Source organism: Pristis pectinata, chromosome 20 (assembly GCF_009764475.1).
Source record: "Pristis pectinata isolate sPriPec2 chromosome 20, sPriPec2.1.pri, whole genome shotgun sequence".
Taxonomy (NCBI): Eukaryota; Metazoa; Chordata; class Chondrichthyes; order Rhinopristiformes; family Pristidae; genus Pristis; species Pristis pectinata.
This window is the reverse complement of record NC_067424.1, coordinates 5,599,733-5,613,169: the sequence shown is the minus strand read 5'-3', so window position 1 is coordinate 5,613,169 and position 13,437 is coordinate 5,599,733. Positions and strand designations below refer to the sequence as shown.

Genomic DNA, 13,437 nt, shown 5'->3' with positions numbered 1-13,437 from the left:
CAGGAGCCTGAAGACCCACGCTCGACGATTCAGAAACAGCTTCTTCCCCTCCGCCATCCATGAAACCATGAACACTATTCCTTTTTTGCACTATTTTGTAATTTATAAATTTTCATGTCTTTGCACTGTACTGCTGCCGCAAAACAACACATTTCACGCCATATGTCAGCGATAATAAATCTGATTCTGAACTGCACTACAGGCGTGCTTTATTGGCTGTGAAACTATTCAGGATATCTAAGAGAGGAGAGAAGCACCAGGCACGGTAGTGTAGCGGTTAGCGTAACACTATTACAGCGCCAGCAACCCAAGTTCAATTCCGGCCACTGTCTGTAAGGAGTTTGTACGTTCTCCCCGTGTCTGCGTGGGTTTCCTCCGGGTGCTCCGGTTTCCTCTCACATTCCAAAGACGTATGGGTTAGGAAGTTGCAGGCATGCTATGCTGGCACTGGAAACGTGGTGACACTTGCGGGCTGCCCCCAGCACACTCGACGCAAAAGATGTATTTCACTGTGAGTTTTTATGTACATGTGACTAATAAAGAAATCTTATCTTCTCATCTTATCTGACCACAAAGATACCATCAAAGGCTCACAGGAAGTGTCTTTGTCCAAACCCAGCACAGCACCCTGCCTTACAATTCCCATTGTCAAGCCAATGACAATGGACAAGTCCTTAACTAACACGACCCGTGGGTACCGCAATTTGACGTGGTACAGGAGGGGGAGGGGTGCGAGGTCATGAACAATAGGATCCTCACGCTGAGGCACAGTTAAGGTGCAACATTGCAACACCAATGGGCACCCGATCCTTTCTCAGAGTCTCAGAGGTGCACATGTATAACCGTAGGTGGCCAAATGACACTCGTGGACAACATGCTGGACTAACTCAGCCAGCCGAGCAGCATCTGTGGGAGGAAAGGAAGGTCGAAACCCTGCAAGGGGAATTCCTTTCCCCTCCACAGATGCTGCCTGACCCGCTGAGCTCTTCCAGCAGATTGGTTATTGCTCCCGATTCCAACATCTGCCGCCTTGTCTCTCCATGACACGAGTAGACGTCCTGTGCACAGTGACCCAGGCTCAATCCCGATCTCCGGTGCTATCTGTGTGGAGTTTGCACGTTCACCCGGTGACCCTCTGGCTGCTCCAGTTCCCTCTCACATCCAAAAAAAAAGGGCATGTTGGTAGATTAATTGGTTACAAGTGGCTCTTAGTGAGTCAGGGTGGGATCTAGGGAGAGTTGATAGGAACATGGAGAGAATAAACTGTGGGGTTAGGGTGGGTCTAATGTAAACATGGATGCTTCCAGGCTGACACAGACTCAGTGGGCCAAAGGGCCTGTTTCCTCGCTGCATCTCTTCAATGTGCGGTTACAAATAAGTGTCTATAAAAGCTATCACAATTCTTCCTTGTATTGTTGGAAACACAGCAGACAGTTAATGTACAGCAAGGTCACACAAGCACCAACACCACAATGATTAGATAGCCCAATGACTGAGCGAACACTGAGGGACACAGCTGTTGTAGAAAATAATCACAGGGCTGATTGTGCCCAGTTACAAGGCAGACTGGGTCTCCATGACATTTCACCCAAGAGGCAGCACCTTCAGACCATCGAGTCCACACTGCCCATCAGGCACTAATTTACACTAATCCCACATTCCCATCAACTTCCTCCCACCTACACACCACAGGCATCTGGACAGGAATGAGCAGGGCACAGAGGGATATGGGATTAATGCATAGGCATGATGGTCAGCATAGACTCAGTGGGCTGAAGGGCCTGTGTCTATGCTGTACAACTCCACATAGCCAAGAGGTAATGTTGCAGCTATATAGGACCCTGGTCAGACCCCACCTGGGGCACTGTGCTCAGTTCTGGTCGCCTTACTACGGGAAGGATGTGGAAGCCATAGGGAGGGTGCAGAGGAGATTTACAAGGATGTTGCCTGGATTGCGGAGCATGCCTTATGAAAACAGGTTGAGTGAACTCGGCCTTTTCTCCTTGGAGCGACGGAGGATGAGGGGTGACCTGATAGAGGTGCGTAAGATGATGAGAGGCATTGATAGTCAGAGGCTTTTTCCCAGGGCTGAAATGGTGGCCACAAGAGGACACAGGTTTAAGGTGCTGGGGAGTAGGTACAGAGGAGATGTCAGGGGTAAGTTTTTTTACTCAGAGAGTGGTGAGTGAGTGGAATGGGCTGTCGGCAATGGAGGCGGATACGATAGGGTCTTTTAAGAGACTTTTGGATAGGTACATGGAGCTTAGAAAAATAGAGATCTAAGGGTGAAATACATCTTTTGTGTAGAGTGTTCTGGGGGCAGCCCGCAAGTGTCGTCACACTTCCAGCACCAACATAGCATGCCCACAACTTCCTAACCAGTACGTCTTTGGAATGTGGGAGGAAACCGGAGCACCCGGAGGAAACCCACGCAGTCACGGGGAGAACGTACAAACTCCTTACAGACAGCGGCCGGAATTGAACCTGGGTCGCTGGTGCTGTAAAGCATTGCCCTAACTGCTAGACTACCGTGCCTATATTTATACCTTGTATAAATCGGCATAAAATTGTGGGCCGAATGGCCTGTCCAGTGCTGTACTGTTCGATGTTAAATAGGGGAGTATCCCAGGGATCAGTTCTTTGCACACAATTGTTCACTATTTACATTAATGCCTGGAGAAAGGAGCCGTATGTAAGGTTTCCAAGTTTAAGATATAAAAGGGAGAGGAGGGGCAGCTTCATCACACAGAGGGCAGTGGGTATGTCAAAGGAGCTGCCAGAGGAAATGGTTGAGGCAGGTGTAATAACATTTAAAAGGCATTTGGACAGGTACACCAATACGAAAGGTTTAGAGGGATAATGGCCAAATGGGACTAACTTAGATAAGCACCTTGGTCAGCATGGACGAGATGGGCAGAAGAGCCTGTTGCCCTGCTGTACAACTCCAGGACAAGGTATTGGTAGATTATGGTCACTTGTAGTGAAAAACTGGTCTTGCAGACCATTCGTACAGATCAATTCATTACACAGTGCAGATACATTGAGTTAGTACAGAGAGCATTGAGGTAGTACAGGTAAAAACAATAACAGAATACAGAGTAAAGTGTACATAGAATTAAAATTTAAAACTGTGGAACGATGAGAGTAAAAGTAATGAGTAGATCTGCAGAGAGCAGCTTGCAACGAGTCCCCATACTCTGGTGCCATCTTGAGATATACCCACCACCCTCTGCGTGAAAAAGTTGCCCTTCATGTCCCTATTAAATCTTCCCCCTCTCACCCTAAACCTAAGCCCTCTAGTTTTTGATTCCCTTTTCCAGGGAAAAAAGATGGTGCATTCATTCACCCAATCTATACCCCTCATGATTTCATACACGTCTGTAAGGTCATCCCTCAGTCTCCTACCCTCCCAAGGAATAAAGTACAACCTCTCTCCATAACCCAGGCCCTCAAGTCCTGGCAACACCCTCCTAAATCTTCTCTGTGTTCTTTCCAGCTTAATGACATCTTTCCTATAGCAGGGTAACCAAAAGGGCAGGCACAGTAGTGTAGTAGTTAGCGTAACGCTATTACAGCGCCAGCAACCCAGGTTCAATTCCGTCCGCTGTCTGTAAGGAGTTTGTACGTTCTCCCCGTGTCTGCGTGGGTTTCCTCCGGGTGCTCCGGTTTCCTCCCACATTCCAAAGACGTACGGGTTAGGAAGTTGTGGGCATGCTATGTTGGCGCCGGAAGCGTGGCGACACTTGCGGGCTGCCCCCAGAACACTCTACGCAAAAGGTGCATTTCACTGTGTGTTTTGATGTACCTGTGACTAATAAAGAATCTTATCTATAGCAGGGTGACCAAAACTGCAATAATCATCTCAATGCTACTGGGAAGTGTCCCTCTTTTTAAGCTGCATTTTGAACTTTGTACCCCACACCCTCGCAAGGTGGACCTCAAATCTTCTTGTGCTATGGTTGGCACCTAAAAGCTCTGATCCTTTCACGAGGGATTCAACTCCACACGGACAGCGGCCCCGAGGTCAGAATCGAACCCGGGCGTCCGGAGCTGCGGGGCAGCGGCACCCCGAGCACTGCAGTAGGACATCAGCCCGGGTTATCTAACTTCTCAGAAGGATCACAAGCTGAATTTAACACGGGCTCAGTCATTAAACTGTAATTCACACACACAGATGCAGAGCACTAAGGGGCAGAACTCTCTGGGAGTGAATGACTCAGAATAAACTGGGAGGTTAAATTTGGGATTAAAAAAACGAATGAAGAAGCTGCCCCCCTTCCAGAGAGCTCCCACTAACCTGTACAGCACAAGCCCCCCGCCCCGCCTGCTACAAAACGCTTCTTCCCCCCCACCCAATGAATCAGACGCACACACAACCTTTCAGCGCACCAACACTGCTCACCTTGTCCAGCGCTCCGCCCTGTGAATGGAGCCAAACCCCAGGGTCAGCTGATCCCCAGTGCAGAAACCCCACCCTCCTCTTAAAGAGCAATCCCTCCTTCCCTCCTTCCCTCAACACCCAAAGCTCCTCACACCCTCCCTGGTCCGTCCAGCGTGAACCAAAGTTGCATCAGTGTCCTGACTGTCAGTGTTCTTTTTCAAGGATGCTCAGGCACAAAGGTTGCGGTTCACAAACCAGGTTGGACAACAAAACCTGAGCTAACTCTCCAGTGCGGCGCCCAGTTTTGCATTTGGGGGAGATAACGTGCATTTAAATGCATGCTTTTTGGGAAGTCTCGCGTGGTTCCCAGCCGGCAGACTGCTTCTGAAATGCAAGAACGGTTTACATTGTTGTGGCAAATGCAGCAGCAATGTGCCCCAGTGCGGCAGAGTGGGAGACCTGCAGAGATTCACTGCCCCTAGTACAGTACTGAGGGAGTGCTGCACTACCTGCAGTGCCGAGATGGAACTGAGGAGCTGAACTGTCCCCAGTGCTCGGGAAGCATTGCACAACACCTATGCAGCGCTGAGGGATGGTTGCATTGCTCCCAGGGCTCAGAGACAGTGGTAGTGCTCCACTGCAGTACAGAGGGGAGCTGCACTGCCTCCAGTGCTGAGAGACAGTTGCATTGCTCCAGTGCAGAATGGGGGTGCACTCCCCTGGTGCAGAGGGACAGTTGCATTGCTCCAGTGCAGTATGGGGGTGCACTGCCCTGGTTGCTGAGGGACAATTGCATTGCTCCCAGTGCTCAGAGATGGTTGCATTGCTCCAGTACAGTACGGGGGGGGGGGGGGAGGGGGGAGCTGGACTCCCCCCAATGCTGAAAGAGAGCTTCACTGACCCCAGTGCTGAGGGACAGTTGCGTTGCTCCAGTGTAGAACAGAGTGGATGCTACTCTGCCCCAATACTCAAGGAGGGCATCTTTGTGAGCTTTGCCATTTTAAGTTTGAAGTGCTCTCAAGATTCCTAATTTAATCCAGCTCTAGGGGCTTGTTTGTTGCTGTAACACACCACAATTAGTTCAGGAATATCAGTTACAGACACTGGAGGTCTATTTCTATCTTCAAAGATCCCCACCGTCTGAGCCGTGCCATCTTCTCACAGCTACCATCGGGCAGGAGGTACAGAAGCCTGAAGTCCCACACCACCAGGCTCAAGAACACTACTTCCCGTCAACGATTCAGTTCTTGAACCGACCTGCACAACCCTAATCGCTAGCTCAGTATCTCAACACTATGACCACTTTGCAGTGTTTGTTTTTGTTCTAATTGTGTTCTTTCTCGTGTTTCATTTATGTTTTTTTTCTTGTGAATGCTGCTTATCTGATGCTCTGTGCCTGTGATGCTGCTGCTTGTAAGTTTTTCATTGCACCTGTGCACACATGGACTTGTGCATCTGACAATAAACTTGACTTTGAGGTTTATTAATAATTCACATCCAGTAATGTAGAGGAAAGAGTTAACATTGTGTGACTTATGAGCCTGTACCCTGGTAGACCATGTTAGAAGTACTCTGCTCGCACTGATGTTCGGATCACCGAGAGCAGTTGATATTGTTCAGAACATCTGCTGGTTAACTTGTAGATAATATTGTTAAGAATGTCTGCTGATTGACTTATAGTTTGATAAGCTTTGTAGATGTGTACCATAAGTTTTTTGTTTCACTGTTTAGAAATTCGAGGTTTGGTCTGCCTCATTGGACTTCTCCTCGGACTGGGATCAGGGATGGTGCCAGGACACTGAGTATTCCAAGCCGGAGTCCCCGATGGGCAGAAGGATGTGAGATTCATTTTTCTTTTCTTTCCTTAGCGTAACGCTATTACAGCGCCAGCGACACGGGTTCAATTCCCGCCGCTACCTGTAAGGAGTTTGTACGTTCTCCCTGTGACTGCGTGGGTTTCCTCCGGGTGCTCTGGTTTCTTCCCACATTCCAAAGACGTGCGGGTTAGGAAGTTGTGGGCATGCTGTGTTGGCGCCGGAAGCGTGAGAGCCATTTCACTGCGTGTTTCAATGTACATGTGACTAATAAATAAATATCTTCTCTTATCTTAAATTTACTTTTATAAAGTTTATGATTGAGTTGTACTCTTTTTCACACATCAAATCAAATCCATAAGAAGCATTTCTCATTACAAGTAAAAATAAATAGTAATTAGATAAAGACCATAAACTGTCCCCCAAAACTGCAGTGCCGTCTATTTTCCTTTGTTGTGTCTTGATTGCTGCAGTTTATCTTCCTCCAGGTCACGTGCACCAGTGCCAGCTCACTCCGTTCCCTCCAAATGATAATCTATTTTTGGTTGATTTTACCTAGTAAAAGTCAAAGTCAAGTTTATTGTCATCTGCACGTCCATGTGTGCACAGATGCAATGAAAAACTTACTTGCAGCAGCATCACAGGCACATTGCATCAGATAAGCAGCATTCACAATAAATTAAACACAATATTTACAAGAAAGAACACTATTAGAACAAAAAAAGGTCCATTTTAGTGCAAAGTGGTCATAGTGTTGCTATACTGTAGAGATTAGGGTTTTGCTGCTTGGTTCAAGAGCCGAATGGTTGAAGGGAAGTAGCTGTTCTTGAACCTGGTGGTGTGGGACTTCAGGCTTCTGTACCTCCTGCCCGATGGTGGCTGTGAGAAGATGGCATGGCCCGCATGGTGGGGATCTTTGATGATGGATGTTGCCTTCTTCAGGCAGCACCTCCTGTAGATGATGGTGGGGAGGGATGTGCCCGTGATGTATTGGGCTGGGTCCACTACTCTGCAGCTTCTTGCATTCCTGCGCATTCAAACTGCCGTACCAGACCGTGATGCAACCAGTCAGGACACTTTCAACAGTACATCTGTAGCAGTTTGTTAGAGTGTTTGGTGATAAGCCGAACCTCCTTAACCTCCTAAGAATGTGAAGCCACTAGCATGCTTTCCTTGTGGTTGAATCTATGTGCTGCACATAACTAACTATCTCCTGAGTTATTTTACCCCTGTCATATCTAATCCTCAACAGCTTGGCCTTGTCTTTCCTCCTCACGTCCAGCAGTTTCCCATCCTGGTGCCAATGTCACCGGTCCAATGCCCTACTCTTGTGGATGTTTTAACCTTCCTGCTGTTCTCTGCACCTCAGTCAATGATCTCTCCCTAAATCTACTTGTTTCAACATGTACATTCCTTTATTGATTTAACTAAAGTCCCTTCCAGTGAACCATACCTCATTAGTACATTCCCTGTCAATTTAATTAACAGTTTCTCCCCAGTTATCTGTCAGTTTCAAAGTTAACACTGTTTCGGCTCCTGCTGACCTGCTACTTTGTTATCTGCTGGCTTCAGTCATTGCCTTGCTTCAGCCCATTGTCCGCTGTTACCGTTATGACCACTGACCATTATGCTTTGCCTCTTGACCTTATACTGTGCTAGTACTGAGTTATAAAGTAATGCAGCATGGAAACCAGCCCTTCGACTCTGCTCATTCATGCTGACCATGGTCCCTACCCAGCTAGCCCACGTTTGGCCCATGTCCCTCCTATCCATGTACCTGTCCAAATTTCCCTTCAATGTTGTTATTGTACCTGCCTCAACCACCTCCTCTGGCAGCTCGTTCCATATACACAGCACTCTTTGGGTGAAGAAGTTGCCCCTCAGGTCCCTTTTAAATCTTTCCCCTCTCACCTTAAACCTATGCCCTTTAGTTCCCCTTCCCTGGGAGAAAGAGCACGTGCATTCACCCTGTAGCGGTTAGCGTAACGCTATTACAGCACCAGCGACCCGGGTTCAATTCCGGCCACTGTCTGTAAGGAGTTTGTACGTTCTCCCCGTGTCTGCGTGGGTTTCCTCCGGGTGCTCCGGTTTCCTCCCACATTCCAAAGACGTACGGGTTAGGAAGTTGCGGGCATGCTATGTTGGTGACGGAAGCGTGGTGACACTTGCGGGCTGCCCCCCGCAAGTGCAAAAAGATGTATTTCACTGTGTGTTTGGATGTACATGTGACTAATAAAGATATGATTTTATACAGGTAAATACATTTGGTAGTTACATTAACAACTTTTTATAATATTGTTCCATAACAGTAAAGATGCTAACATTAAGATTATATCAGAAACATTGCACTATTTGTCTAAGTTACATCTGACAAATCCCTAACCTGATGGCAAGGCATTTTCATGCCAATACCTCAAATTATATTCTGGTTTCAGCTTCCTGTGATGATTTTGAATGCACCCATTCTAGAGTCCTAAGATTAAGCCAAGGCCTTAATTCTAACAGAGATTATAATTCTATGAAGGATTTCCAAAACACAAGTACAATTCTTACAAACTAGAAAACCAAGGAGTTGCAGACAAACAGGTCATCCATTACAGAACGAAGTCTCTGGGAAGAGATCCTTCTCGGACCATGGCTGAGGAGTGGACTCTGTGTCTTCACCTCTGTAACTCCTAAAAATGCTCACTGCCTTCTAATATTTATCTTGTTTTTTGACCAATCATCTAGTAATGACCTCATCTGCAAACAGTGCTGTTTCTCCTGGTAAACTTGTAATATAGGTAGAAAGAATCAGCAAAGAGTACTAGTTCAGAATTTATTTAACGATAATACACCTTAATCCTCAGACTGTTAAGAAACACACTAATCCTTGGCACCTGTCTCTTGAGCACACCGATCCTTGTGCTTGTTTCTTCCGCTGACAAGTACCTCAATCCCTGGACAGTGAATTGCTAAAAAACTGAGATTAGCAATAAGCATCCCGAGCCTGGACAGTGAAATACCATCACCCTCCCACATCCAGTCATTTCTCAGGGATTTTGTGTTGTGATCATATCCAATTCTGACCTCTTTATCACATCAGGTCCATCAAGTGTGAGCAGAAAGCACTGAACATATTAGCACCATGAGCTGATATATGACCAATAAATGAGAAATTGTTCTAATGTGGGCAGGTTAGACCAACCTTGTTCACCCTTACGCCCCACCAGTGTAATGGATCTCCCTTAACTGGAATTTCCTTACCAATCGCAGTATTCCCTTGCAAACAATCTGCTGGAGGAACTCACCAAGTCCAGCAGCACCTGTGGGGAGGAAAGAGTTGTCAATGTTTCTGGTCAAAATCCTGCATCAGGACTGATTTCCTTGCACTATTCCCCTGCTCTCCTGCACAGGAACATCATTTGGAACTATTCATTTAGCTCATTACATTGCCTGCATAATTTTCAATTGGAACTGTTGGTGTAACTTATTCAGGAACTTTGGAAATCTTTTGCAATACCGCCTTTCCAGAATGTATGTAAAATGTTCCCTCAAAGAGACATGTTATCAGCATGATAACATGTGACCAACATGTTACTGGCTAATTATGTTAAATTCATGAAATGTCTCAGAAATATCACAAAATATCTTTGAAGGTTAAGGAGGTTCGGCTTGTCACCAAACACTCTAACATACTTCAACAGATGTACCGTTGATAGTATCTTGACTGGCTGCAACACGGTCTGGTACGGCAATTCGAAGGGACAGGAATGTAAGAAGCTGCAGAGAGTAGTGGACTCGGCACGTCCCGGGCACATCCCTCCCCACCATCGCTAGTATCTACAGGATACGCTGCCTCAGGAAGGCAACATCTATCATCAAAGCTCCCCACCATCTGGGCTATGCCATCTTCTCTCAGCTACCATCGGGCAGGAGGTACAGAAGCCTGAAGTCCCACACCACCAGGTTCAAGAACAGCTACTCCCTTTCAACTATTCAGTTCTTGAACCAACCGGCACAACCCTAATCACTACCTCAGTATAGCAACACTGTGGCCCCTCTCACCTTAAACCTGTGCTCTCTAGTTATTCATTCTCCAACCCTGGGAAAAAGACAGTGTGCATTCACCCTATCTGTGCCCTGATAATTTTATACACTTTTATAAGATCATCCCTCATTCTCCTACAGTCCAATGAAAAAAGTTCCAACCTGCTCAACCTCTCTCCATAACTCAGTCCCTCAAGTCCCAGCAACATCCTCGCAAAAAGAATGATCTGTATTTTCTATTGATAAGATCCCATTGTCTGACAGATCGGACTGGGTAGCCCTTATCAGTTAAAGTTTTCCAAAAAAAGGGAAAGTTAGGAAACTGGAAGCTGTGTTTATTGGGATTAGCTTAGATGGCCATCTTGGGTGGCATGGACAAGTTGGGCTGAATGGCCTGTTTCCATGCTGTATGACTCTATGACTCTAAATGACCCAATCCCTGATGAGGTGAAGGAGGGAGACCTGGACTTATATTTCCAGGATTTGGAATCAACAGAATGGGAAGGAACTTATGTGGAAGGTCAATGTTGGTATCAGAATGCCTCAACACGGACCCTACTTAGATATCTACCTCCTTGGGAGGAACCTAAGCAACACGTACATTCTGAAGCCTTAGTCACACCATTCTGGTCACCAGGAATGGAAAATCCAACCAGAATCCTCACCAGGAGGACCCTACCCCTCCTTACCTCAGCTCATGTATAAGGGCAGCCTCCCTCTATGACTGTTTTACCTCAAACTGGTATTGAATTGGAGTAACTTGAGGTTACAAGTCATCAGTTGTATTCCAATATGGATCAGGAGATGAATTCTAAAGAGTTTCAACTAAAACATAAGGTTACTAACCCTTAGACAGAAAGTTTCAACAATACACAACCTGTCGAAACAAGCATCAGTGTTTCGCTTTTTTTCAGAAAATTCAAATAATGAACATTGTCACCAATACCTAGAACATCGAAGAAAAATACAAACAACCCTGTGAAGAAGGAATGGACCATCTTCATCCCAAGGTGACATCACCAACTGACAAGATGAATTAATGTACACGTGACAGTGACCTACACTTGACCTACTTCAAAGTTCAAATGAGCAAAGAATACAATAAAGATGGACTAAAGAAAATGGACTTACAATACCAACATTGGTGCAATAAGGTGTCAGGAGTTTATAAAATGACTAGGTCAGGAAGAAAAGCTGATCAAATACCCTCTACGATTTTACAGGTGTGTACAGCTGAGATTAACGAAAGTGGATCCCCAGACGACTTGTGTTCACACAAGGACCCTTCTACCAGAAAGCACTCAATGAGTCTCTTGAGAACTCGATCCAATGAGAAGCTCCTCTGGTACCAGTCGCTCTTGGACGGTCGGTGAAGTGAAAGTCCACTAATTCACCAGTTGCCAGTTTTTAGTATGTACAGGTCTTGTATCTGGAAACAGAGATTTACAAATTCACTGGGCTTTCACCTGATGTAGAAATCAGGCCCTATTTCTTCAAATATTAATTCAGACCATAATGTTTAGTGTTAAACAAGGCATGAAAGAAGGAAAGATAGACACAGAGAGATGGAGAGAACACAGTTGTGAACACATCTAGTAAATCACAACATGTTGCTTTTCTTTTGTAAGGGATTTCTTCAGGAAACTACATAAAACTGGACAGAAATTAATTGTCACACTAACAAAAACCTTCAGCATTCCTGGACAAGAGAAGTTAAAAAAAAAAGAGGTGAAACTTTATACAGCTTGTGGGCTCTTTTGAAAGAGTGGATATTTTCTAAAGGGACGTTCTTAAAATAAAAAGGAAATTCTTTGGGTTATAACTTTGGAAAGGAACAGCTACTTTTCTTATAAGTGTTCAATCTGTCATGTTGACTTAATACTGCTTTCCACAATTAAGTGTATGGTTCCTTCATCCTTGACAAAACCTGTGTGTGTGTGGGTGTGTGTGTGTGGGTGTTGGAGATTTGCCATAATTGAACTAAACTGTGCTTTGATGAATGTTTAAATTGATGCCAACCAATGCAAATCATTTTAATTTAGGGTGCGTGAAACAGAAGACAATTTCTTAACTGCAGCTGAGTTCAAACTTTTATTTAAATGCTTAATTGATTTAAAATTAGAAAATTTCAGCTTCAAGGACACATTTTATCTCTAATTCCCCACTGCTATCAAAAAGTGAACTGACTAAAGAAAACATGCAATTAAAAGTTTAAGTCTTTAGTTCAAAATTCGTTCCAAGGCTGGATGTATAAACTCAAATTAAATTAACAGATTAAAAATTAAATACATCATTTCATATAATTTAGAAACATTGATCTGTGTACTGGGTGGGGAGTTCAAAGGTTGGTTAAGTTTTAAGGAACATTTGAGGTCCCGACCTCACAAAACATTCATTGCGTTTAAATCAAAACCAAAAACACCACAAAAGGATCTCAAAAGAAGAAACAGTTAAGAAGTAAATATTCTGGCAGCAAAGATCAGTCTACCTTCCAATTTCAGCATACCAGTGACTGACACTGAACACAATCAAGAGATACGTTTTAAAGACATACTTTCTGATGTCCGTCACCAGGTGACAATACTTCCAGCCAAATAATCACACAGACCAGAGTGCTATTTCCAAACCACTTTATTAAACCTATCACACACTGATTACTTGCATGCACTATGACATTTGCTTTCCATTACTAAGCTGGGATATTACCCACACACTAATGAATTGGCCACGTTCTGGCTGAGGGGTTTTTCTGACTCCCTGGAGGCTTCTGGTTTTTCTGCGTGTTTTTCCAGACATGCAGGATTCCTGGCGATCGTTGGCCTCCTGAGTTGTCACTCCTGATGTCTTCGATGATACAATATTCCAGAAGCTTCTTTGCTCTTCCCACCCAGCCCTCTTCTGCACTTTCCTCCTATGGATTTGCCTTTCATTTCCTTCAACTAGCACCGGTCCACTGGTCAGAATTTCACGCAGCTACCAAACAAACACCATCTGTTCCATTGACATAGCGTCTGGGTTACTCAACCACCGATACAATCCTGAGCCGTTACATATCCCCCTCCATTGTCCATGTCCTTCACTCCGAGCCAGAACCTCTGTTCAGCCAACTCATTGGCGGCAAGATCTCTGCTCACTGATGAAGGGTCTCGGCCTGAAACGTCGACTGTCTATTTCCCCCCATGGATGCTGCCTGACCTGCTGAGTTCTCCAGCA

The 13,437-nt window shown here is 45.4% G+C and overlaps 1 protein-coding gene across 1 annotated transcript in view; it reads right to left on the bottom strand.

The window, feature by feature from the left end:
• The window catches only part of LOC127581066 (uncharacterized), a 70,435-nt gene extending 65,983 nt beyond the window's left edge, over positions 1 to 4,452 (bottom strand). Inside the window, exon 1 of the mRNA XM_052035135.1 lies at positions 4,403 to 4,452. The gene's annotated coding sequence lies outside the window, so the exon portion shown is untranslated. The remainder of the gene's footprint in view (positions 1 to 4,402) is intronic.
• Positions 4,453 to 13,437: the final 8,985 nt, after the last annotated feature.